The sequence below is a fragment of the Rattus norvegicus genome, chromosome 11 (genome assembly GCF_021556685.1).
Source record: "Rattus norvegicus strain SHRSP/BbbUtx chromosome 11, alternate assembly SHRSP_T2T, whole genome shotgun sequence".
NCBI classification, from domain to species: Eukaryota; Metazoa; Chordata; class Mammalia; order Rodentia; family Muridae; genus Rattus; species Rattus norvegicus.
In genome coordinates this window covers 64,183,032-64,210,631 of record NC_141544.1, presented here as the reverse complement: position 1 = coordinate 64,210,631, position 27,600 = coordinate 64,183,032, and the positions used below count along the sequence as shown (strand labels likewise).

At 39.1% G+C, this 27,600-nt stretch overlaps 1 protein-coding gene across 39 annotated transcripts in view; it reads right to left on the bottom strand.

Moving 5' to 3' along the window:
- The window catches only part of Bbx (BBX high mobility group box domain containing), a 247,692-nt gene that overhangs the window by 124,387 nt on the left and 95,705 nt on the right, over nt 1-27,600 (bottom strand). For 20 of the 39 annotated variants that reach the window (XM_087576277.1, XM_087576291.1, XM_087576284.1 and 17 more), the window contains 1 exon segment: nt 23,956-24,029. The gene's annotated coding sequence lies outside the window, so the exon portion shown is untranslated. 39 annotated transcript variants of the gene reach the window in all.

Below are 27,600 nucleotides of genomic sequence, written 5' to 3'. Positions count from 1 at the left end.
GTGGGAGCAGAGCCGCCTCAGAGGGTGCTCAGGAAGCATAGGCCCACACAGAGCATGCATGGCCTGCCTTTCAGTATTTGAGAAAAGAGTCCTAATTTTCCTCACAAGAGGCATCGTTTCCCTCCCACCATCTCCCAGAGTAGGTGGGGATAGGTCACACATTCTTTCTTCTTGGACTGGTTCCTGTCACCATGTGTCTTCCTGTCAGCCTTTGGGACAGCTGACACTTGTAGCTGACTTTCACATTATGGTTACAATTCTGATTGTTGTAATTTTACAGTTTATGTCTTGGTAATCACAGAACCAGATTCTGACAGACACAGTAAATGTACACATGAAGTGAAAATCTGTAAATCAGATACTCACGGTAGGAAGACAAGTGTCTTGGCTATTGTACTTACTGCTAACTCAAGGTTCACCTCATCCAGTCTGGAGGCTGCAGCCCCTCCCAATCTGAGTAACCCTATGGCTGAAATTTGGGGAGACTCTCTACACTAGATGTCAGCTCCTGAGACTGGACCCAATTCTCAGGCACCGGCTTTAAGGGAAGACTGAGGACTACAGTGGTAAGACAAACCTCAAAGGGGTCTTTGTAGGTTCCATGCGAACTGCTTTTGAGACTGGGTCTGTAGACATCTTACTTTGGCTCCACCTCTATACAAACTGCTCTGGGAGCCTAAGAAAAGCAGCTTTGAAATGTGCAAGTACAGATCTTGTACTGCTGCCACGGGCCCGCACCGCTGCCAAAGGAACTGTGAGTCAAAGCGGCTCCACACGCCACACTTCTCCATGGCTTCCCCGTACTTGGCAGCAATACACTGGGATCAGTCATCCTGCTGATCATCCAGAGTCCGGAGTCATTGCTAGAGCAAAGGTTTCCTGTCCAAGAACCTTCCATTGATACAAAAGTTAGCATTTCAGTGCAAAGAGGGTCTTTTGATTTATTTATGATAAACTTGCAATCTGTGACAAATTAAAAGGCCAGTGATACAATGAGTTCCACATTACTGGACTAACACCAGGACACCCAGCTCCATCTTTCCAGGTCAAAGGTGGTACTGGCACTCTCCCAAAGATTAAAGTCACACCAACACACGAAGTTTCTAGCACCAGCTAAGCAGCCAGAGAGCAGTCACATTTTCACACGATGACTGTTTCCAGGTGCTTCTGCCATTTACTTCTAATTTCAAGGGAATTAAGATAAGGCACCAGTGAGCTCTATTTATCTCATGGAAAACAGATGTAGCATTAATTATTTGGGTCTAATTATATCAGACTTAAGTATAACTATTTTTCTCTCTAAAGAAGGATTAACTTTACATTTTATGATTGTACCACGTGATTATCCCTGAAATCATATACCTACAACATTAAACACACTCAGTAGGTTGTATTTATATATCTATGCATGTATAGATATATATAAGAATAGCAATTTTAAAAAAAGGCCATGAATCTGAAGGTAATGAGGGCAGGAGTTACATGGAAGGGGAAGGATAGAGAAAATAATTTAATTATATTTTAATTTTAAAGTATAAAGAAATGTTCATTTAAGTTAAGAACTATAAGACTCCGTTTCTCTATTAATGTCATCTAATAGACTCACAAGGTCTGTTTCTACTTAATTTTAACTACACTGTGGCTTGACTCAGACCCCAAACTCCATGTGTTAGAAACTTACTCCCAGTTCAAGGTTCAGAACTTTAAAAAAAAATTTTCTGGGGAACTAAGTTCTTACTGACTAGATTGAAACCATTACTGTAGGAGTGAACTCATTACCTTCAAAGAGGATTAATGCAGTCCATTTTGACAGTCTTTGTTCCTCTCCAGTGCACCTGGTCTCTCCACTCTTCCTCCTCTGTTTTCCTTACGGGGCTGGACACTGGGAGTTTGACCATGCTCCAGGGAGTGTCTGAGTAACACAAGCTGAATGCTGTTTCCTCCTGCTCTTCCTGCTCCTCCTCTTCTTCCTCCTGCTCCTCCTCCTCTTCCTCCTCCTGCTTCTCCTCTTCCTCTTCCTCCTCCTGCTCCTCCTCCTTTCCTCCTGCTTCTCCTCCTCCTCTTCCTCCTCCTGCTCCTCCTCCTCCTCTTCCTCCTGCTCCTCCTCCTACTTCTCTTCCTTCTTTCTTCTCTTCCTCCCTTTTTCCTCCCCCTCCTTCTCTCTCCCTCCTCCTCCTCCTTGGTCTTCTTCTCCTCCCTTCTTCTTCCTTCTTGGGAAAGGGAGAGGTCACAAGGCTGAGAAACAGACCTGAGAGGACTGTAAGTATGATTGGGGTTCATGTCATGAAATTCCCAAATAATCGATGAAAACAGTGTGTGTGTGTGTGTGTGTGTGTGTGTGTGTGTGTGTGTGTGTGTGTGTGTAAAGAGAAGGGCCTGTCAGACACTAGCATCTCCACCTGAGGCTGCAGGACCAAGAGAAAAATAGCATCTTTTTTATACATTTCCCAGATTGTGGCATTGTTGTAGGAACAACAACAACAAAAGGCACCAAAACTTTAAATACCCAATTCTTCACTCAAAATGATCACAGAATTACAAACTCAGAATAAACTGTACAGAATACCTAACTTATGTACCTCACTAAAATAAATTCAGGTCAAAATTAAGATATCTGCTCAAGCTGCTGTAGCAGCCTAAGCCTAAATGAGCTGGGCTGAGTACAAAGTCACCCAGAAAATTCCTTTTCCCTCATGGCTGAGAAAACCATAAAGTTACATTTTAAGGCAACTTCAGTTTACTATTGTTTAAAAATTAAATCATTGACACTTCCCTCCGAAGGAGTATAAAATCCTACTGAGTTAAAAACACATTGTTAAAACAACAAAGTGTTTGAACACTAAAGTAAATCTATATCAGGTCTTGGACACAAGGTACTTCTTCCTGTCCCAAAGTCTGTTGAGTTAAAGGCCTGGTCCCAGTGAGTAGTTACAGTCTTTGGAATGTGGCTACTAGATTCTGAGGGCTCTGACTTAGTCAAGAGGTTAAAATCTTGATGGATTCAAAAATGCTGTGTTACCTCACTCAGAATGATATTTTCTAGTTTCATCCATTTGCCTGCAAAATTTGTGAAGTCTTCATTTCTAATAACTGAGTAGTATCCACTTTGTAAATGTACCATGTTTTCTGTATCTATTATTCTGTTGAGAGAAATCTGGGTTCTTTCCAGCTTCTGGCTATTATAAATAAGGCTGCTATGAACATAGTGGAGCATGTGTCCTTGTTATATGATAGATGTTCTATGTTCTTTTGGGTATATGCCCAGTACAGCTATAGCTGAATCCTCAGGTAGAACTTTTTCCATTTTTCTGAGGAACTGCCAGATTGATTTCCAGAGTGGTTATACCAGCTTGCAATCCCACCAGGAAGAGTTTTTGATCTGAGCCACTCTGACTGGTGTAAGGTAGAATCTCAGGGTCATTTTGATTTGCATTTCCCTGATGACTAAGGATGTTGAACATTTCTTTAGGTGCTTCTCAGCTATTCAGGATTCCTCAGTTGAGAATTCTCTTTTTAGCTCTGTACCCAAAAGGACACACACAGAAATGCAAAGACAAAAATGGAGCAGAGACTGAAGAAAAGGCCATCCCATCCTCAGACACCAAACTCCGACACTAATGCTGATGCCAAGAAGTGCTTGACAGCCAAGGAGCACAATAGGGCTGTCCTCTGAGAGGCTTTACCAGCATCTGACTAAGACAGATGCAGACACTCACAGCCAACCATTGAACTGAGTCGGAGGACCACAATGAGAGAGACTGGGAAGGGTTGAAGTTGCTGAAGGAGATTGAAACCCCAAAGGAAGAACAACAATATCAGTTAACAGGAACCCTAAGAGCTCCAATGAACTAAACCACCAACCAAAGAGTATACATGAAAAGATCCAAAGCTCCTGCTACATAGGCAGTTGAGGATGGCTTTATCTGTCATCAAAGGGAGGGGAGGCACTTGCTACTGTGGAAGCTTGTTGCCCTAGAGAAGGGGAATGCTAGAGGTGTGAGGCAGGAGTGGGCGACTGGGTGGGGGAGCACCCTCTTAGAGTCAAAGGGGAGGGGAGATGGGAGGTTGGTTTGTAGAGGGAGACCAGGAAGGGGGATATTTGAAGTGTAAATAAATAAAATAATAAAAACATGCTGTTACTGGAGGATCAGATCTAGCTGAATGAAATACGCCAATGGGCATATTATAAAGAGATACACCTGCCTGTCCTGCTTCTTGGCCCTCTTTGCTGCCCAGATGACTTGAGGTAAGCAGATCTGCTGCCTTTTCCCTCCTCCACCAGGATGCTTGAATTTGCCTCAGGCCTAAAGCAATGAGACCAACCACATATCGAATCATATCTCTGAAACCTGGGGCCAAAATAAATCTTTCTTCTAAGTATTTTCTTCTCAGGTATTTGTCTGTCACGTGTAGTAAGCACCCATTGCCATGTAAGACAGACTTGATAAAAAATACTATGAGAATTTTTATGAATAAAATTTATTGTAAGACCTTAACATTCTCCAAGAAATTAAAGTAATTTGGTACCCTGTACTTTGGTGAACTGTATTGTAACACCAGCAGATATACTTCTAATTCTCCTTCATTTCAGCTGCTTTCTCATGATTCCTAGTTTTGATCAATAAATAACTCATTATAACCAACATTATCATGAAGAGTTGCCCATAGTACAACACAGTTTCAGAAACATGCGCTGTGAATGAAGGTTCTAAAGTACCACGAAACACTTCCACTTAGGTTTTCCCCCGAACAGCAAATTTGACTTCCATTTGAAAACTGGTGTCATGTCCCAGATCCCTCTAGTTCATGGTACACAGTACGAATTTTTATGCAAAAAGATCAAATCCTACCAATATTTATATAGTCATTTAAACATAATACCACTGTTTTACAGATAATCTGTGCTGAATTATATGTGAACATGTGAGATAATCATCGTATTTAATACACAGGAAGCTCGGGTGGAAAGGCTGTTAAGGTCTCACACAGGTGAACCCAAGGAGTCTGTCCTAGCACTCAGTTCCACAGTGTAGCCAGAAAAACACTTGCAAATGTGTCTACTCTTCCATATTCTAATAAGGTCTTTTAGTACCAGTCAGGGTCTAGTGTTTATAACTTCCCCTAACACATTTATCTTTCTATGCTATCAGAAACGAAGAATCACAACTAAAGGCTTTGAAAATATAAGATTTCCAGAGGGGGGAGATAAAAATTGAATCCTAAAATTAACTTATATTTCTAAATATAATATTTATTACTTCAGAGCACCACTCCATTGTGAATATTTAGTTTCTCTGGGGACTTAATATTCTTTCCCTACCTAAATATTTACAACACTGGTTTCTCAAAGAGACCATCACTTTACAGCTCTATATGAATCTAATAAAATGTGTGACTAGTTTTACATTGCTGCCCTCAGTTCTGTAGTTCCTACGAGTCTTCTGGGACATCATTCTCAGGTGCTTCTGACTCTGTCCATTTCATTCTTGGATTTTCTTTGGTTTAAAAAAAAAAAAAATACTCACTGCTTTTCATTAAATAACATACACAGATCCTCTTTCTCATCGAAGTTCTAATATTGATGTCTGCTTTCACAAGTCAATCTTGAGATGAAGATCTGATTTTTCCTTTGGGGATAAAAATTCCGAATAAATGCTTATCACTGCCACCTGGCTCTCTCATTAACGGTCTCGACGGTGAGCTCAAATCTCTGCACAGCTCAACAGAGCAATGTGCTACATGTGATCAGGACGTAGAGTTGTAGGCACAAACACTTATCAGAGCTGCCACAACTGAATGTGAATGCTTATTTTGATTTCTTGACACTACCCCCAAATCAAATCACTTTAGTTGGGTAACTGCAGGGTGCCCAGCTGAGTCAATGAGCATGTTTCAGACAGCTGCATCGTGTTTATGAATCGAAAGCCACCTTTGTTGAAATGCAGGTTATACAAAGAGAAAGAAAAATAAAGGGGGAAAATGTAAGGGGGGGACTATTCAACAAAATGGCATCCATTTAACATATCTAAGGATTAAACAGTAATCTGAAACCTGTTGAAATTCCTTGACCACACTTTAGGAGAAATTGCTTTTAGAAAGAACATTAAAAAAAGAAAAACATCTAACAACAATTTTTTAAAAAGAAAGGAAAGGAAAAAACTACCCATCCCTATTTTAAAGCAAACACAAAGACAGACAGACAGATAGACAGACAGACAGATCCCAACCACAATGCTTTACTCAGGGACTAGAGAGGTAGAGAAGGTGGGAGTGCTGCCCGTGTCAGCTCAGCGGGAGCTCTAATTCACTGGGATCAGTCCTAATCTTTACTTCTCCAACACCTACAGTATATGCTGCTTTAAAATGCAAACTAGTTAAACGAGGTTATCAGTCCACTCAAAACCAAGCTTCAATTTATTTTGATTAATTCAGTCAAAAATATACAGGTGACGGAGATAGGTTTCACAAAAGGCTGAGACCCTCAGTGTCAGTACCCAGTTACCACCACCACCACCACCACCACCACCACCACCACCACCACCACCACCACCACCACCACCACCACCACATGGCTTCCTATGCCTATAACCCCACACTGTGGTGGTGATGGAGACAGGCAGATCCTAGGAGCTTGCTGGCCACCCCCAACTGGGTCCCAAAATCTAAAGGTTATTTGACTCAGATTCCCAAAGCACTGGCTTCCCTGGGTCCAGTGTGGTTCGTAGCAGTTGGTGGGTTACTAAGTGATAAAAAACATAGCTAGTTTACTGAGCAGCACATGATTCAGGGGCAACACCACCACCTATCTAGTTATAGCAAACCTATCTATAAGTACATGGAAGGGTTAAATAACAGCATATAACCATAAATGGATTTTCCAAAAGCAGCCAAGTTTTCTCTAAGTTCAAAACAGTCTTTAACCTAAGGGCAAAGATGCCACCATTCAAAGGAGACACAGTGCTTGGCAGATACAGAGAAAGGAAGTTAAGTGTCAGCTGGCTGAGTATGAAAGAAACAGACACAATCAGAGAGTTAGGAGGAAGTGGGTTGGCAGACATGCAGAAGAAAATCCTTTTAAAAAATATGCTGGTGTCCAGGCGAGCATCCCTGAGGACAGTATCCCCCAGAACAATGATCAAGCTAAGGTGCCATCTTCTCTGTTTTCTGTTTTTTGTGGTTTATTTTTTTATTCAATAAAACCTAGGCAACCTTTTGTAAATGTATAATTTACAGGTACCAGAGTGAATGGTAACATACTGGGAAATTAACTTCAGGAAAATTCACTGCTTTCTTACACATATGTGAACTCTTGGACAAAATGAATATTGTCCCAGCAAGAACTACATTTTATCAGACTATTGGGGACTACTTTACCAAATGCTTTTTAATAATACAGCTAAATCTACTTTTGGCATAATTACTTGAATAATTACATTCAGACCAAATTTGAGCTTTTATATTCATTTCTAGGTTTTCTATAAATCGTGTATTTCTATAAGAGTAAAAATTAAGTATATAACTAATTTTATTCTAAATTTTGCATTTCTAGCTTCCTTCAGAAGGAAATTTTTCTATCAATAGGTTTATATATTTACTATTCATGGAAGCTCCAACTTGTTGGTAATACTAGTTTATTATTAATATTTGCTGCAGTTGAAATAATGTCCTAGGATATTAAATTAAGAATACTAAAGTACATGTGTGGGTTTGGCAAAGCACTCTGAAACCAAAATAGATTAATAAAATGCAAGTAAATTAATAGTATAAAAGAAACTTAAACTGATAATTTGAAATATTAATGTACATACTTAACAGGTCAAGCATTTTACATTAACCAAAGAGACAGTAAAAGAGTGGTTACCAAGAGCTTTCTCCTATCAGTAATGTTTTCAATTCATGTAATTCTCCCAGTTTTTCTTTTACAAGCACAAAAGCATGCTTTTCTCCTTACATTCCAAAGCAACAAAAACTAATCTGTTCTTCAGACGTGATGGCTAACCGCATTTTTAGAAAACTAAACACTGGAACAATATCTTTTCCCAGAGTTTGCGTAAGTAAGCAGTTGGTACAGGCTGAGGTTTCTTATCACCACAGCTATCCAGTCTAATAGATCTCAGGTGTTTCAGTGCATGAGGGCTACTGATGGGAGGCTACCAACTATACTTCTAATGGTACGCAATCTAGTATTTAAAAAAAATAAGATGATATTTTCCAATTCCAAACTTGATTTAGAGCTACATGAATTTGATTAAAATTAAATTCCTCACGAAATGTTTCATCCTTTTTCATAGTTTACATTAAAAATTCTCCCCTTGCCTAATTCTTTTCCTTAATATAAACACTGTCAAAGTCACATAGAGATTTCAAAGAGCAGATGAATAATATTAATAAGATCTGATTATTTTCTACTCCTGAAGGTCAAAAGGGACCCATTCAATAGGGCTGAAGGTCAAACACTGTGCTCTCCATTGGGACCCTCCCTCGGGAGAGATGCTTCTGAAATACAGAAAGACGCTCCCCTACCCTTTGCAGCCAGACCTCGGCTTTTGATCTCGTGTGCTTTTGGTGCTTGGTTTACAGAAGCTTACAATCAGAGCTTGTTTGAAAACTATGTCACATAAGAACTGGTAGAACTGACCTTCAATGGGCACGGGAAGACTGGATGAGGGCAGCCAGGAAAGCACCCGCCTCTCTGTACTATTTAACAGGAGTCGCTAGGGGAAGAACCAGAGCAGAAAACTAGGAACATCTTGCTTCCAGCGATAGACACACAGACCCATCGACTCCAGGAAGGCTAATGGTAAGTGACTGAGGTGAGAAAAGACCTGGGATTAAGTGGTCCAGCAAGTAAAAAGGATAGGGTGAGTCACTGGTCACAGCCACAGGAATGGGGCTGAGGAGTGGAGGCAAAGGTGCAGAATTCGGGTATTAGCTCTGAAGAATGAAGGACGAAGGTCAAAGGCATTTATCATACTGGCTGTAAAAAGGAGGAAATGTATTCTTTCTCGGGAACGAACAATCCTAAGCAAGGAGAGACCAGAGAGTCCAATGTCAACCCTGTTTGTTACAAGTGTGAGACACAGAGGTTGCTGTGGTGTAAATACGGACCTAAAGCCCAGCTAGGACTACAGATTCAGCTGCAGATATGAAGCCCAAACAACCACTATTACTCATTTTAATGAGAAGATGTTTATTTTCCTAGAGTGAAGTTCAAGAATACACTATTTGTGTTTTACCTTAACCATCTGAAACAGAACTTAATACTTATAACACACACTCCACCCCTTGCCATATTTAGTGAAATACTCGTTGTCATACAGAGGACTGACACATGAGTGCACACTGCATTTTCAACTTTCCTTTCTATAGTCAATAAACAACCATTAACTAGACAACCAGTAGGTCAAACCCCAGTATCCTTCCTAGGAACCTTGGAAAGCAGATGCAGTTAAGATGTTCCTGACAAGACATAAAACACTGATATTGTCACTAAAATCATAGACACTAAGGGCTACTCATATCACAAGATTAAGATGACCTATGGACATTACAGTTTGTAAACCTTATAAAATATAATTAGATGCCAGAAGAATTACTAAGAAAGGGAAAGTGGGTGAAGGACACAGATGGAAAGACTGGCCAGCACACCTGGACTCCTACACTTGAGGGTTTAGAACTTTCTAGAGGCAAACAGAACACAGGTTTATTAAATCCCTGCAACTGGCAGGAAAGTCTCCATTGTCACTCTCCATCTGTACTCAAAGTGGGGAGTATTTATTCTCTGCACAAGTCAACAGCTGACACTTTTCACTCATCAAATGTGAGCTCTAGATCATCACTGTATGTTTCCTTCTGGAGAAAATCCCTTGTTTAGCAACCAGTCACAGCCATTTGAGGATATCTACACTTGGTACAGAGGATTCATGACTACTGCTAAACAGAGACACAAGCTGCTGCTAAAACAGAATTAACTAAAAAATGAGGATTATCAACCTTATTCTTAAGACAGTATCACAGGAAAAAAAATCATTTTTTAAGCTACCCAAACAGAAATGCTCAAAACTATGACAGAATGGAAACTATGACAAAATCTAAACAGAATGGAACAATTTAGGAGAACCTGAAGACAAAGAGGGAGAGAGCAATGACATTGCTGATGCAAGTAGAAACTGTAACAAAGTCTATGAAACATATTATTTCCTAGAGTTTGAAGCTGAGAGCATCTTTGACCTAACAGTTATGTATATACACCACGATAAACAGTCTACTACTAGAAAGGGAATCCACTGAACATTTCAGAACTTTCCTTCTATAGTTTTTTTCTATTAACACAGAGAGAGAGAGAGAGAGAGAGAGAGAGAGAGAGAGAGAGAGAGAGAGAGAGAGAGAGAGAATAGTAGCAGCCTAAATAGGCATCATGGAATGGGGCGTTTTCATACAATGAAAGGCTATAAACAGCTCTGGTCATGAATTAGTATTGTGACCAGAGATGACTCAACCATGATGTTGAGAAGAACAGATATTGCAGGAGAAAACTCAAACATTAACAAAACTTCACAGTGGGAGTAAATGAGTACGAAAACACCAAGAAAAGCATGGAAGTCCTATGTCCAACACTCAGGAGGTAGAACCTGGCAGAGCACCCAGCGAACAACACAAAGACATCGAAACCAGGAAAGGGGCTCAGTCATCCATGTTCATGTTATTCTTCATATTTTAGTTACATGCATATGTGTGCATATATATAGATAGAATATTTACATAAAATAATATATCAGCATTTGGTAAAAACTGTGGGGAAAACTATTTTTTAGAAAGCTGTCAGACTGTTCTAGAACTGAAACTGGTGATGGGCAACCCCACCCCCACCCCCACCCCCACCCCCGGGGAGATGCTGCTTCGGAGGCCTTCACTGCGGCCTCCGGCTCCCACCCACAAACAAGTGAGCAGCATTCTGGTGGCATTAAAGGCTGCTGTAGAACCAAGAGTGGTACTGGGTGTTGACCCCAAGGCTTTTGTGGGTGCTCCACCACTTAGCTAAACAGCTCCAGCCCTCTCTGTTTAATTTCCTAGGAACGATGTCTCCATGAATTACCCAGACTGAACGTGTAGTCCAGGCAACCTTCCTGCCTCCGCCTTCCCTAGCTGGATCTACAGGTGTGTGCCAAAGTGTGGGTCTTCGGAAGGCAATCTGAGGAGAGGGTTTACTAGAGGAAGAAGCCAGGGTCAGGAGGACAGGACGGGCCTGGAAACAAATGGAACCCCTGCCCCCAGCCCCATGTTTCACAAAGTACCAAGCACTCTATGCAGAGGAAGGTGGGAATATCAAGAGGATTTCAATAAAGCTCCCTGTAAAAATGGAAAAAAAAAAAAAGCTGTCAGAAATAACTTGGCGTGTTCAAAAACAATTTAAAAGTTATTTTTAAGCATCTACAAGTAATGTGTCATCAGAACTTAATAAAAATGCATTCATTAAATCCATACAACTACTTGAGGTAAGTATTTTCAATTGCAGTTTCTCTCCAAGGAATCTGAGATGCTGCCTTGTTAAGCAGGCGCCTGGTATATGAGAGCTGGCAGCACTAGGGTTAATATGTACCCAACTCTGAAAACCATGGCACGTGTACTACAGAGCACTGCTAAAACACAACAGCAAACACAGTGTCCAGAAGGAAAATAAAACACATGTGTGAGTTGAGAGTTCACTATTTTACCTTTGTATCCTGAACCATTGTCACGGTTTAGCCAAAATCCTAAAGTCTAAAAGTGGTAACAAACACCACCTTGACCTAACTTCTTTCTCTAAGTGAATAAAAAGTCCAGTTCTGCTAGGCCAAAATTTATCAAGCTCATCTGACTGCCATCCCAATAGAGAGTGAGTCCCTGAGGCACGAGAGCACACTGACCAAAGCTCGCGGAAGTCACTCCCATACTCTCCGTGTTGCCCTTCCAATTGAATTTCAAACACACATTTTAAACGCATGTAAGAAAGTTGGCTAATACCTGCTAGGTTTCTATATAGCATCAACCATACGTCTCTTTAACATACGAACAGCACAGCATTTATATAATTACTTGTCAGCTTTAAAAATGCCTTCAATTGCATGTGATGGCAACCTACAAGACTCCCCAAGAAGAAAGGACAAGACTGTGTCTTTTGCACTGTACTCTAACTTTTTTCTGTGCAAGGTATCACCAACTGTACTCTAAATAGTAGTCACTATATAAATGCTGATCGACTTACTACAGTGGAACAATTCGCCTCTGGTATTTCTCAATATCCCAAGGGATCCTCCACATCTATAACATGCTGGAGATGATATCATCTGCTAGAGGCTTAGGGTCTTCCTGAGGGTGCCTGGGATAAGAAAAACAGAGAAAGACCAGAGACAGTCAGGAGAAACACAGAGGGAGGAAGCATGAAGATTACCAGAGGATAGAAACAGACTGAAAGTTAGAGTTGCAGGGATTAAGCAGCCAAAGAAAGTCAGAGACAGAGAAGTCTGCAATTGTAACTTGGGTTTTGGTTTGGAGTCCATATTTGTGGTACTACTTACAAAGCAAGAATGCCCTAGTGATGTTAAATTGGTCATACATACAACTGTTCAGAAGTAACTTGAGGTTTCCCTGAATATTTACCTTTACCCACTAACATTCACCTTCACCAGTTCCACACACAATCGTCAAAACAATCTAGCCTCAAACAGGAAATATTGTTCTTCCAATACTGAATGTGAAGGCCAGCGAGATAATGTGAGTTGCCCAAGGTCACAAACAAATGAATAACTAGAGCACCAAATCTGATTCCAAAATCAAGTATTTTCCTGATATCCTGTGTTGTTCCTATTTAAAATGCATATATATCAATAAAATTTTTATTAAACAAAATTCAAATTCTACCCAATTTGTGGTAATTTTTTTTCTATCTTATAGGACAATGAACAAAGTAAGTTACTAAGAACATTTTGAAATGTATCATAAAAAAACAGAATAAAAGTACATCAGGATGATACAAAATTTAGAACTGGAACAAAATTGATTAAGTAACCAGATCAAATACAGATTTTTGAAAAAGCTAGAATTCATTCATTTGCCTTTACGGTTTTGAAATTTCAAGGTCTTAATGACCCAACCTCTTTCAGCCGACCAAATTCAGTAAATTCTGAGGCAGGCAGTGCTAAAGTGCTGAAACGTCCCAAAGTTGCACCCAACCATGTACGCTGAGGTACTATTTCCGGCTATGTCATGTGCAAATGATCACACTCTTTTACACATCAGTATTTCCTCCTAAGCAATATTTACACTCCTTTAAAAAAACCATACCCTTTGAGAAGTAGCCATTGCTATCACCAGAAAAGTTCTATCAGCACAAATGTGAAGCACATTTTTGGATTTTACAAGACAATCTAAGAAAACAATAAATAGGGCTGGAGAGATGGCTCAGTGGGTAAGAGCACTGACTGATCTTCTAGAGGCCCTGAATTCAATTCCCAGCAACCACAAGGTAACTCCTAGTCATCTGTAATGGGCTCTGATGCTCTCTTCTGGTGTGTCTGAGGACAGTTACAGCATACTCATATACAGGAAATGAATCTTTTTAAAAAATTTTAAAAATAAAAAGTAACTTCTATTCAGAAGTGTACCAATTTATGTTTCTATCCTGTTCAGCAAGATCTAAAACAGAAAATTTCAAACAGGGCAAAAGTATAGTACTTCTCTGCCCTCTAGTGACTGGCTAGGTTTTACTAACTCCACGCTTTTCCTAACTCTGTCTTGGGTAATGCTTGAGACTATTTTTCAAACTACAGGATAGAAGCTTTTCATCTTTTAAATACTGAGAGAAGACTCTTGATCAACTTTTAATATATGGTTTGTGGAATAAATACAATACAGAAAAGGAAAGAAGAGGAAAAAAAAAACTTGACTGAAATGGCCCACAACCTGATACTTGGTTTTAAAAAAAGAGAGGTTTTCTGATCCTTGTACTTTTATGCATTTTGTTTGGTAAGAGCAAAGAATTCTAGTCAGTCCCCATGTTAAAATGTTTTTGAATTTCATAACTATGAATTCTAAAATAGTTAATCCTATTATTTTGAAGCCCAGAGTATAAAGATTGGTGGTGCTATAAATGTCACATACAGGTGAACATTTTTCTATTAATCGTAATAAGCAAAATTGCAGGAACATTTGAGGATGCCAAGTAAGACAGTCACTAGACAGTGATTCACCCTTCAACTCTGATAAAGAACTTCTTTGTTACAGTAAAATGATCCTTTGAGTTCTATTACTGTGCCGTGAGGAACCAATGCATTTCTAGAATATCATTTCTGTTTCTCTCTAAAGCCAGTGTATCAGATCTGTGTGTACACACTTATGTTAAAATACTCATTCCCCGCTCACTGGATGTAAATGGACATATTAACATGTAAGGATGATCTACAGGCAGTGTGATGTGATTAGGAGCCTAGAAACCAAATTGGTAGAACCTGAATCCCTGCTCTGTTCCCAATCCGCAGAGTAAACTGGGGCAGATGCACTTTCTATGCCTGGCTTCCTGCATCTCAAACAATGGGAATAAAAAGAGGCACTGAAGAGTCTTGTAGGATGGCTGGGATTCAGTTCCACTGTTGTGGTAGTCATCACAACTTCAGTGGTTTGCAGATATTCGTTCATCTCTTAGCTTGCCACAGTGATGCACACATGCTTGTCCAACATTTAGGAAGCACAGCCAGGAAGATTTCAAATGTAAGCCTTTGCTAGGCTGCATAGCAAGTCTTTCTCTTATAAAACACCATGGTAACAAGAGCAACAACAACAGTAATAATATAGGTAAGAGCATAAAGCAACTGGCTGACTTAGTCTGCAATAACAAATGCCAGTGTGACAAAGGGTCAGGACATTCCCCAAGCTGACAGAGGTGACAGAAGGTAACACGGAGGCAGTGTGCTTCCCCTCTGGGGCAAGCGATGCTGGCAAAGATGGAAAAATGCCCAGTTTATGTTGCCAAGCACATCATTACATTGCATGGGTATATAGAAATCGCAGTCTTTAAAAGTCAAATCGACTAGACTTAAATCTCAGTTTGTATCTTAAATAGTACAAATCTCAAACAACAAACTTAAGTTTCCTGGGCTTTTCAGTTCTTTAATATATTAAGTAAGAAAAATTAATATTTATAAATAAAAGGTCACAGTAGAAACTAAAATGAAAAATTATAAGCATAAAAATATACAGTCAGGTACGGTAACAGATGACTAATTCTAGTGTTCTGCATAGCCAGGCAGATCTCCCTGAGTTCAAGTCCAGCCTGGTCTACATAGGGCATTCCAGGTCATCCAGGACTACACAGAAAGATGTTGGCTCAAGTAAGAGCAACAATTATATAGTTAAAAAAACATAGCAATCATAATATACAAACACACATCCATATGTACACAGAAAACACTGCACATAAAGTGCAAATGAAAGTTGCAGTTTTCATCCTTACTAACTCTTACTAACTGGAATGCATCTTTTATGTTCTTACCACAGTCTGAAGATCAAAACAAGTGACTCCTTATTTGCTTCAAAGCCCAGAAATTGCACATACAGGTGAAGAATTTCCAAAAAAGCCTTTTATGATGAGTAGACTTTATGTAAGTGTTAGTGTACTTGATGTAAGAGAGAAGCTGGCATAACAGAGGGCTCATTACTCACTTCCTCAAGAAGCCAGTTACAGCAATGTAAGTCCTGGGGGAGTATTTAGGAAGTATAGTCACCACGACCTTTTAAAGAAATCCACTTCAGTGCATGTGAGGAAATGATATTAGCACCTGGATAAACCTTGATTTCAAACAGTCGAAGGCAAATTCCAAGAAAAAGATATTTAAATCACCTTTATAGAAGATGTGTTCTGGTTTCCCTGAGAGTGAACGTCTGAGCACTTATAGCTTACTTTATGAAGACTGTCACTCAACGACACTAGTTGTTGAAAACTTTTCTCCAAACTTATTTATCCAGATTGCTAGCTTAAACACTTTAGCGCTTCTATTGCTCTCAGTAATCATCACTACTCAGTTAAACTGCCTTTCCTAGCCACACTGTTTCCTGCAGTAGCTAACTTTGTTTTGCTTTCCTTTATAAACAAATAGGTCTTGCCATTCTGTATATAGACATAGTATCCGCTTTTACAGTTCTCAAAGCTTCAGCCTTAACTTTCCCTTACACCTTAGGTTCATTTGGAATCTCTCCCAAGCTCATCTCAAACTTAGAATTACACCTAACAGGCACACACCTACAGCCCCAGCACTCAGGAGGCTCATGCAGGTGAACCAAGAGCTCAAGGCCAGACTGGGTTACACAGAAAGACTTGGTCTCAAAACAACAGCAAGAACGAAATTAAACTTATGTCCTAAACACAGCCTCACGGCCATCTTCTCTCCACTTCCAATGCAATCTGTGCAGAACACCACCTCTCCTCCTTCTATACCAGATTCTGCTGCTATCACAGTTTCACAGAATATTAGCCATTAGCAGCTATCTGAACAATCACATCTACTTTTTTTTTAAATGTATCTGACGTATTTTTTGCCTTTCAATATTTCTTTTTTCTTTATCATCCTTCTACACCCTCAGAAAAAGTTCTGTCTCTAGCCAAGCTCTATAGGTTAGGCCTGGAATTCGCAGTTGAGAAAAGGTTAAGGTTAACTTTTCAATAACGAAATACACTTACATATATAAGGTGGCCGGTGAGGGGCACTCACAATTAGAGAGAAGGAAGGAGGAAGAGAGATAGAACTAACTAGTAACACCATTTGATGTTTCAGAACACCTTCATTAAGAATGCCTTAAAGCTAAATGTCAGGCTGGATGTGCTCAGTGATAGTGTTGAGTAACAGTATGCAAAGCCCTAGGGTTGATCCCAGAAACTACAAAACACCCCCTCCACCACCAAGTACTCATTAAAGTCTAACCCATGGATTTTTGGAAAAAGGCTTACTTGGTTTGAATATCTCAACTTCTATCCACACTATGAGCTTCATAATCTGACAGTGTAATTTACAACTGTTAGAACAAATTTCTTAACAAAGACAACACTAAAGTCTCCTAAAACCAATATTTCCAGTCCTTATTTTCTTTTCCTTTCTAGCCACTTCCATCAATTCCATTTGCTCAAAACTGATCCGTGGTTTATCTAGCTTTAGAGGAGGAAAAAAAACCCATAAACTTACCCTGACATTCTTAAGGTCCTCTTGCTTCTGATGTTTTCCCTTTTAGATTCACCCAATATCCTATCCAACTGACACAAGGCATCTATGTTAACTTTCTAAGCTTTTCTCCATTTTCTTTTGTTAGTCAGACCTTTTACCATGACAAGGACCTAAGAAAAACAGTTCAAGAGGAAGCACTGACTCTAGACCTAGGGTTTCTGAGGTCACCTGAAGCAGTGACAGTCTTAAAATCTGCTTACCTCAGGGAAGGCAGGAAGGACAGAAAAATAAATAAATAAATAAAGCTGGGGTTAGGATATAGACCCCTTGGTGACCTACTTCCTTCACTTAGATCCTATGTCCCAAAGTACCCAGAACCTTCTAGGGACCACACCTTCAACATATGAGCCTACATTACCCACTATAAACTGAAATGATAAAGTTCATCTGTAAACACTTCTCTGACATCTCTAAGTGGGATTCAGGTCAGGTCTCAATACTGAGCAGCTGAGAGGGGCTTGTTTAGTGGGGGTTCTTCTGACAACTTCCCTAAAGCTCAGAAGCAAAACGCAAAAGTCCAACTCCTACAACGATAAGAAATCACTGTCTGCCTAGGCTGATTATCAGTCTCAAAAGCAACAGTGGGCATCATGCAGCTGGCAAGCGAGAAGACTGTGTGCATGTGGCTCCCACTCCTGCGGGCCCATGTAAAGGCAGTTCTGCTCACATATGTGCATGTGTTGAGGCCAGAGGCCAATCTCCAGTGTTGCTTCTTGTGAAGAGCCACAGGGCCACTCATCATCCTGAAGCTTCACTGATTAGGCCAGGTTGCTGGGCTGCGGACATTAGGAATTACTGTCTCTGCCTCCTCAGGGCTGGAATTACCAGTGTATATCCAACAAACTCGGGTCCTTACACTTGCCCAATAAGCACTCTACTAGGCCACCTGTACAGGCCCAAGCCAGGGTATTTATATATAAGCATTTAAAAGGAAATGATCTAAAACATATTTTAGAGGCACATAGAGACCCAAATGTAGAAAATGTAGTAAATATTCTATCATGAAAAAAAAAAGTCAGTTAAAAATGTGATTTTGATCATTAATTAAAACTCATTTTAAAAAGGACTGGATCATCTTTCCTAGCAACAGGATCTAGTATAAGTCTTATTAGAAAATACTATTTCATGGTCTCTAAACAGTGAATCAGTGTCAAAGTGGATAAAGAAATGCAGTGTTGCTAACACAGGTAACCGGGTGGTAGTACATACACTGGAGAAAAGCCAGGAAACTAGAAATGGGCCCATGTGACCAGCAGAAAGGAGGCATGACAAAAGGAAGTGGGGGAAGCCCATAGAGCTAAGTTGGTAGGTGGACACTGGGTCAAAGCAGGAAAGGAAGGGGACGAAACCAACCAAACTTATAGAACGCCATTTGGATACCTATTATTTTTTAAGTTAATGGAAAAATACAAAAAAACATTGCCCTCGCAGCAAAAACTAAACTATCAGACCTGTAAACCTTATGGTCAATTTAAATGTTCACCCTAGCAAATAAACTGAAAGAACCTCCTGTGTACTTCTCTTCAACTGGTCAATAAAGTAATTGCTATAGAAAGAGCTCTGGCATTATTGGGGTTGACAGTGATGGCTGGTCCTAAACCTTTCTCTATTGATCCTCTACAGTATATCTACTTGATGAGCTGTAACACCAGTGATGCTGAAAGCAGAGTTGGTATTCAAAAACGGTATGGACAGCATTGTCAGAGCATCACATACATGTCCATACAGTGATACCTAGCTGCACAGAGGAACATATCTAACTCAGCACAGACTTCTTCCACAGTACAAGTTTTACTGTCTCTTTTATTTGATAATTCTTCATTGCAGTTAGGGTAGCAAATTTATAAGGATTGCTCACGACATAATAGTACCAGAGCTCTAAAGAGAGGCCAGTTCCTCTACATACAGCTGGCTCTCAAAAAATCGTGTTTGCTTCCACGTGTCTGTAACACTGTCTGGGACTAAGACATGACTTGAAGTGAAAACATTCCTCTCGTGAGGGGGCACCACCTCAGTGTTAAAGAGCAGTTAGGTAGCTGAATACTTCACCTGCCTTTAAAGATAGTGATATAGATGGAGAGCTACAACTGCAAGTTAAACTCAGTGAGTTACAGAAGTCAATATAAAGTCAATACTTTTAACAATCATCTTTATAGATCGCATTGAAAACAGCCTAAAAATAAAATGCCGACTCTGGATGACCTTTCTGGCATCCGACCCAAAGTAAACTAACTTACATATATTAACATTGCAGCTACCACATGTTCCACCTGTCAGGCCACAGAGAAGTCACAGAATAATCTGTTAGAAGGCCAACATAGCTTAGCAAACACTTATTCATTCCTTGTTCATGAAAAATGAGCCATTCATTTTAAGTTTTCAGAGCCAATAACATTTAATGATTATAGCCCTAACAGCATACTTAAAGGCATACAAAAAAAAACTTTAAAGAATACTCCTCCTTCCTGAATTCAGCAAAAAAGAAAATAAGCAAGTATAAAATAACTAACTTGGAGGTGTTATTTAATACCAAACCAAATACACCAAACTTAATGGCATGCAGTATTAAACAGAATGTGAATTTGGATGCCACTAATTTGCCAAATGTTTCTAGAGCAACTTCTGGACTGCAGGCACAGACTTCCTAAGTTTAAGCCTCTTAACTACTTGAAGAGTTCCTACATAAGAACTTCATGTGTATAGTCACATATACAAAATTGATACGAGAATATAGAGTGCTCAGTTAACATAGTCCAGTTTTTATATTGAAATGCAAATGAATTCTGAGATAGAAATATTAGAATTTTCATCTTACTATAGTTAGGAGCCACCAGATAAAGGCTTCCCCAGTGTGGCACTGAAAGGCTGTAGAACCTGGAAGCCGGGCGAGAAGTAAGATCAATGGGGAATGCTTTCCAGAAGACTTGCTAAAGAAAGCCCAATCCAAGCCCATTGTTCTTCCACCTCTCTTCTGTTTTCAAGTTTGAATCATTTCAGAAATAAATAGCTTTTAGCGGAAATTGAAATCAAAATTAAACAAAAAACTTTTTAAATGCTTCTTAACCAATTTAACATCTACAAGAATAAGATCATGACTCAGTTTATCCTGTAGTTTTTAAATACAGAAATGAACTGATAAATTTTCAAATTAAAGTTATTTTTGCACGGAAAGCATTTAACTCAACATTTATTGCTTTCTGTTTATATTTAATTTCAGACAGATGTCAAATCAACAGAGACTGAAATTATTCTAAGGACACAGAATATATACACAAGCATATAAGGAAAACCAACCAACAACAACAAAGTGGTGTTACATCAATATCTGACAAGCAATTGTAAGACACACTACCAAGCCCAAGTGCCAATCCACTTGATGTACTGAACAGAAAACCACAGAAAGCCATCAGTAAGCACAGCAGTACACACTCAGTGAATGGCATTGGGGCTGATACTCAAAAGACTTCCCACAACTGCTATTTAACTATTCCTTTAGTTTGGATGCAAAACCTCTCAAGGTCCGGGTCCTAAATGTGAGCTCCCAGCTACAGTGTTGCTTCCAGAGGCTAGGGAGTCCTTATGGGACACAGCCTAACTGTGGTTCTCTCCCCGCCCTCTCTGTAACCTGGTCCAGTGAGACGAAGTGACCAGGGGAGCCCAGATGCCTTCTTTCCCTACCATGATGGACTGTAGACTTTAATATGAGCCGAACAAACCATTTATCCTTAATCAGCTTCTAGACAATACTTTGCTACAGTGATAAGAAAAACAAGTAACACAGCTGTCTTCAGGAAAGAGGGGAAGGAGGAGAACAGGGAGAAAATGCAGGTGGAGAGCTGCATTACTTCACATACACAATTTAATTTCTTTTCTGTTTATCTCAACCTTGAATATATGGCAATGGGCTGTTTGGATTCTCAACTGTTTTACAAAGTAAAAGAATGCTACCTTGAAAAGAAATGTGAATTAGCTTGACAAGAGAGTAAACAGAAACATATAATCTAAGAAACATAATTCTCTTGTTCTTCAACCAACTTTTAAATATCCTTTGCCATTCCTTGATAGCAGGGGATATACAAGGGATTCACTTTTATAGTGATATAATTCCTTCATTACATTTATTCTGGTTCTCTGTTTTTCAAGTTCTTAGATTTGAAATATTCACTTATAGGAACCTCATTTTCATATTCAATCATTCACAGTATAAAAACACATTCAGTAATTTCATGTCTCCTATTTCAAAGGTCCCAGAGCTGTTTTTGTAATTTTGACCATAATTAACCACATCTCCTATTTATGTATTAAATAACTTAGAAACTTTTTGTTTCTTACTCTTTAGTATAGAAAACAGCTTCCTCCAGTTTGTATTCTTCACCTGTAAAATTACTTTTGAACCTGTCAATGAAATAGGAGAGAGAGTGGCATCTATCCCTCCACACAGCCATTTTAAGCTATGGGTCTACAATTACTGTCCTTTTGTTGCACGAGGTAATGCTCCTTCAGCTTTGTTCTCTGAATGAAGCGCATGACCAGATATAGAAGCATAAATAAAAAGGAAAATGATTCTGACTGTAACATGCATGGAAATGTGGAAACGAGAATGGCCCTCATAGGCTCACGTATTTGATTGCTTAGGGAGTGACAATATTTGAAAGGATTAGGAGGTGTGGCTTTCTTGAGCTGTGTTATTGGGGATGGGCTTTGATGCTTCAGAAGCCCATGAATGCCAAGCCCACCATCACTCACTCTTTCTGCTGCCTGGGGATCCAGATACAGAACTCTCAATTAACCACTTCTTCAGTACCATGTCTACCTGTGTGCCAACCATGCTCTCTGTCATGAGAAAGGACTAAACCTCTGAAAGTGTAAGCCAGCCCCAATTAACTGCTTTCTTTTATGAGAGTTGCCGAGGTCATGGCTTCTCTTCACAGCAACAGAGCACTAAAACACTTAATGATGAAATGTAACTTTGCCTAGACTGTGTCTCAGCTTCAATAGGCCCTGGCACTCATTTGTTAATTGCTAGATCACTTTTGATTTTGTATGCCATCTTTACTGTTTATTACTGTATTTAAGATGATTGCATATAAATATAAATATTAATATAAACTAGAAGAACAAATTCAATTAAAATTTCATATTATCGACAACTTGAATTTCTGTCTACTAATCCTTTTTGGAGTCAATGTATCATATTTTATTGCAATAATTAGTTTATTACTCAGAAATCACAGGTCACATGGCTACCTAGTCAAAACTGTTATGTAATAGCCTGTTTATGACTGTGTTTTAAACAGGTAAAATAAAGTACCCTGCCTTATTTTCTACAGATGTATTCATATGTAATAGATTCAGAATGCTACCACAAATCTAATTCTCTTTAGACCTCCCTATAGTCTCTGGTTTAGCAATTAAGAACATACAGGATATTTTCTAATGAATTCTTGAATATCTCATACTCTATTCTGCTGACTCAGCAAAAGCATAATTCTATTCAGATTGGTCTTATAGCCAAAATTTGTGCTGCTAATAAATGCAGCCTTAAAAGATGCTATAGTATGATGTAAAAACAGTAACAAAAACCTGTTCTTATTCACAGTGAGACTTTGTTAGTGCTTAAATGATCTTATAGTAAATATATATTAAACCAAATTATATGTTTTACTAGGAGTTCAATCCTAGACAATGACATTTAAAGAAGGTTAGAAATGATAAGAGTATCATCCAATAATATACTTCTTCAAACAGAAAAAAGAGATGCAGTTATTCTAGACACATTAATTTAACTGGAAAGTTAAAGAGGTTTCTTTCTTAAGAACTGTAATCAGACTATTTAATATATTTTCTCATGTTAATTCACACTAATTTCTACCATCTTAAATCGTCCATAAAGCACAGTATTTATGTTTCACTAATCGCACCTTGCATACTCAGATGGGGAAACTCCACAGGTCATTGTTACTGATACCAACTTTAAAATATTATTGCCGTATATTAGAGCTGATAAGCAATTTTTTTCTAAAGCAACAGTTTATAAAAAACTTGAACAAAGGGGGCTGGGGATTTAGCTCAGCGGAAGAGCGCTTGCCTAGCGAGCCCAAGGCCCTGGGTTCGGTCCCCAGCTCCGGGGGGGGAAAAAAAAAAAAAAAAAAAAAACTTGAACAAGGACCTATTGTTTCAAAGACTGATAGAGTTTCTGTGTACATATTTTGTTATCCCAACCTTTTCTTCATTATGTGATTTTCATATTTTAAATGGTTTCCTTCATGCTGCAGCCACACATTTGTACATCATTTTCTTCTCAGGTAATAATGGCTGCTGATTCATCTTTTACCTAAGGTTAACCCTGTATGGAAAGTTGCTTCCAGGGAGATTAACCACTTAGATATCTTAGGTGTGTAATTTCTAACTATGTCGGACTTCAACAGATTGTCTTAAACCAATTTCACGTGCTAAAATAAGAGATTTTCAACAATTTAAATTCATTATTCTGTAAGAAGATTTAACTTACTTGATGAAGATTAAAATGTTACACACAAAAACACTGACATGAAAAACTGTACAAGGGTCACACTTCCCCGATCAACATGAAAGGTGAATCCATCGGATGAGAAAGGGCTGAGACCAGCTCTGATAGCACATGGTTCTTGACTGCCTCACTGCTTCCAGGTAAGAAAGTAAGATGCATGTCCAGAGCAGCTCTTACCAGTCAAGTCAAGACTTCCCATTGTGATTTCAGTGGAACATCAGAACTTCCAGCTTCTGTGATGCAGCAGGATTCTGTGAAAGACACATGGTGAAGTGGTTAAAAGGAGAGACAGAGAGGCCTTTCCAACAAAGCCCACATATCTCCCTTGGCCAAATAATCCCAGAGAAAAGGCCTAATATCACCTTGCTAACTAACCAATGCTCTTTAGAGAATGTGGCCCAAAGTGTTTATCATTGATTTTAATATTAAAAAGACAGTCGCTGCAATTACTTGATGCAGAGTAAAATTGTCTAAACTCTGAATTACAGGCAGTCAATTCCCCACATTTCACTAAAATGAAATAGAGATTTACAGACAGTCTGCTGAGGTAGGAAATGGTGACTCTGACACCTACACTAAATTCAAGTTACTTTAAATGGCCCAACTCAGCTAGATAAACTAGGCTTTTGCATTACTCTCTTTAAAGTACTTTCACTGATTTAAAAGTAATGAATAAAACAATGCAATATAAATGAACAAAGAGAAAACAGTTAGGGCCAACGGGGCACAGAAAAAACTGGGCCAAACAAAAACAACAACCAAAAAAAAAAAAAAAAACTAATTTTTTCCTAACTATAAAGAGCTAAGAAAATGAAAGTCAATCAAAGTCACCAATGAAATGTACATGAAGTCAAATGAGCCATATGAAATTAAAACAAAAGTATAGGCATATTCTGAAACACAATGTTTTTAAGAATCAGAAATATTTGAGTTTCCTTTTGAGACAGTTTTTAGCTTGCTTCAATGGTAACAAATCCTTACTCAAGTTAAAAAAAAAAAAAAAAAAAACTATCGTTATTGACTATTACTGCCTTACAGCTCCATCAATAATTGGTTATTTTGTGACCTGACTAAACTTTTTTTTTTTTTTTTTTTTTTTGCTTTTTTCCTAATCAGTTCACATGGCTATGGAAACTGCCTCTCTTCAGCTAAATGTCAAAAACGTGTTATAATTCAATGAAGCCCTTCTGTCAGGATAGATGATTCAGTTGTCACCCAGGTCTTCCCAACATAATAGCAGAGAAAATAATAAATATTAATTAAATGATCTCATGTTATTTCACACCAGGAACTACTGAGTCATCTTCAGATATTTGAAAATAAGCATGTGGCTAAAATTTTTAAAAATCGGTTATTTTTTAATAATATTTTTAATATATCATTCCTTCTCCCATTTGCTACCCCTTGCTCTATTCTCAAATGCATGGCTTCTTTTTCTTTAACTACTGTTTTACACACACACACACACACACACACACACACACACACACACACACTCACTCACACACACGGCGGAGATTCCTAAATGCATAAATACATCCTGCTCAGTCTGTATAATGTAAGTAGTGGTATATAAACTGGTCTCAGGGGGCTGGAGAAATGGCTCAGTAGTTAAGAGCACTGTCTGCTCTTCCAGAGGTCCTGAGTTCAATTCCCAGCAACCACATGGTGGCTTACAACCATCTGTAATGGGGTCTGATGCCCTCTTCTGGTGTATTTGAAAACAGCTATAGTGTACACACATAAACTGGTCTCAGGGGTTGACCCATGGAGATTGTGGCCATAATTCCTAGCTACATTCTAAATATTTTTAACTCATACCCACAAATAGATGAAATTCACACCCTGCATCAAAGACACTTCTCTTTGTGAAAAAGACCATTACAGAAAAACACAACTGATCAAAAGGCAGAAAACAACTGACTTTGCGATATTCAGTCTCCACTACTACATCTACAATGCAATCCCACACCTAAGGCTCAAGGTTCATGGAGGAAGAGAGAGTGGGAAGATTGTAAGAGACAGAGGAAAAGAAGTTGGTTGTGAGAGTATATCAGAGAGGCCACACCCATAAGTCTCACCAACATGGCTGCCTAAATGAGATCTGAACGCTGATGCACGTACACGCTGTTGTAGATAGGGAACAGCTCACAGGGTCCCAACTCTATAGACAAAAGACTACAAGCAACTGGGGAGTGCCGTGAATGAGAAAACCAGTTATTTTTAAGCTAAGTACAAAGAATATATAGAAATAAACGTGTGTTTATTGAAGAAACATATAGTAACCAAAATTGACAAAATCAATGGTATAGAAATCTTTATTTTCATAAAGTATTTTTTTTATTTTAAAATACTTTAAAAAAAAACCTCTATGGTCAACAAAAATAGCTCAGCACATAAAGTACCAAGCCAGAGGACCACAGTTCCATTCCCTAGAACCCACATGTTGGAAGGGGAGAACAGACACACATAAAGTGTTCACGGACATACACGCTGACACATAGACACACAGACACTCTGGAAACAGCACTCATGTAAGCAAACACAATGGTTTCTTGAATGTATCTTTGAATATATCAAAGCCTAAGCAGATTATTGTCTAAGCAAACAAGTATCTACCTGTGTTTTCTGGGTCCAACTCAGGCTTCCTCTCATTCCTACTCACCCCAAAGAACCTCAGAATTCTCACTCCCCATGGCCAGGTCGCACTGACTCAACAGGCATCCCTTCCATTTTCATGATCTCTGCTCCCCACCCAGAATCCTGCTACCAGCTACTGGCCAACCCTGAGCTAATACACCTTAACACAGATACGCTCTGAGAAACTTCATCATGACATATGAAAAAGCCATCTAATAAATAGATATTATTGACCTCTTACCACAAGCTGAGCGAATGACTTGGCATCTGAAAAACCTATCCTAAGGATAACCTAAGCAACTGATGAAATATCTTGGACTAAATGGCTTTCTGGCACAGCCCAACTCCTGGGAACTAAGGGACCTGTGTTTTAAAAAACTTGTGAAACCAGAAGAGGTGGGATGTCACTTCTTACCAGACCTCCAGTTAGTGCTAATGTCAGGCATAGTATTCAAGGCACATTATTGAAACATCCCCTTCTATGCCAAAACTATGTATGTCCCCCAGTGTCACTACAACTAAGTGCAGAAGGGACCCCAAAGTAACTATGTGCCCACAAACACAGAAGCATATTTATTCCCCATGAAAGACTGCTTTTCTGATGTTTTCATCAATTCTCTGGCTAATAGATTAAGCTAACCAACTTATTCTCATACATACCCCTAATTCAATCAAGCTCAATAAAAGTCATTCTGGACTGCAATTATTTGCTAGGGAACAATTATACTCAAATGAAAAAGAATGAAAACGGCTGGGCATGGTATAATACACGATGCAAAGGCTCTCCATTTACACAGCTCAAGAGCAAAAACAGAGCCCACTGCTCCAAAAGGAAGCATCCTCCTGAATACAGAAAACTCATGTCTTCACACCTGAGTCAAAGATCAATGGGGACCAGGAAAGAGCAAGTTTTGAATTACTCATTTCCAATGATGTTTCTGATTTAAAAGAGACAAAAACTCTAAGGGCCAGGACAGTCTCTAATAGCCGAAACAAATCTACCCTGCAATCTAAGAGTTCTGGTGTCTCCCAGTCCCTGAGACCTTGCTTAAACCCCCCACTGGCTGAACAATAGTGTGTTCCAATCTCTCCTTGTGACACTGACATGCTTTAGAAGATTCTTCCTGTCAGAAAAGTTTTTGTAAGAATTAGACTTTTGTTTTCTTCAATTTACTCTTTTAT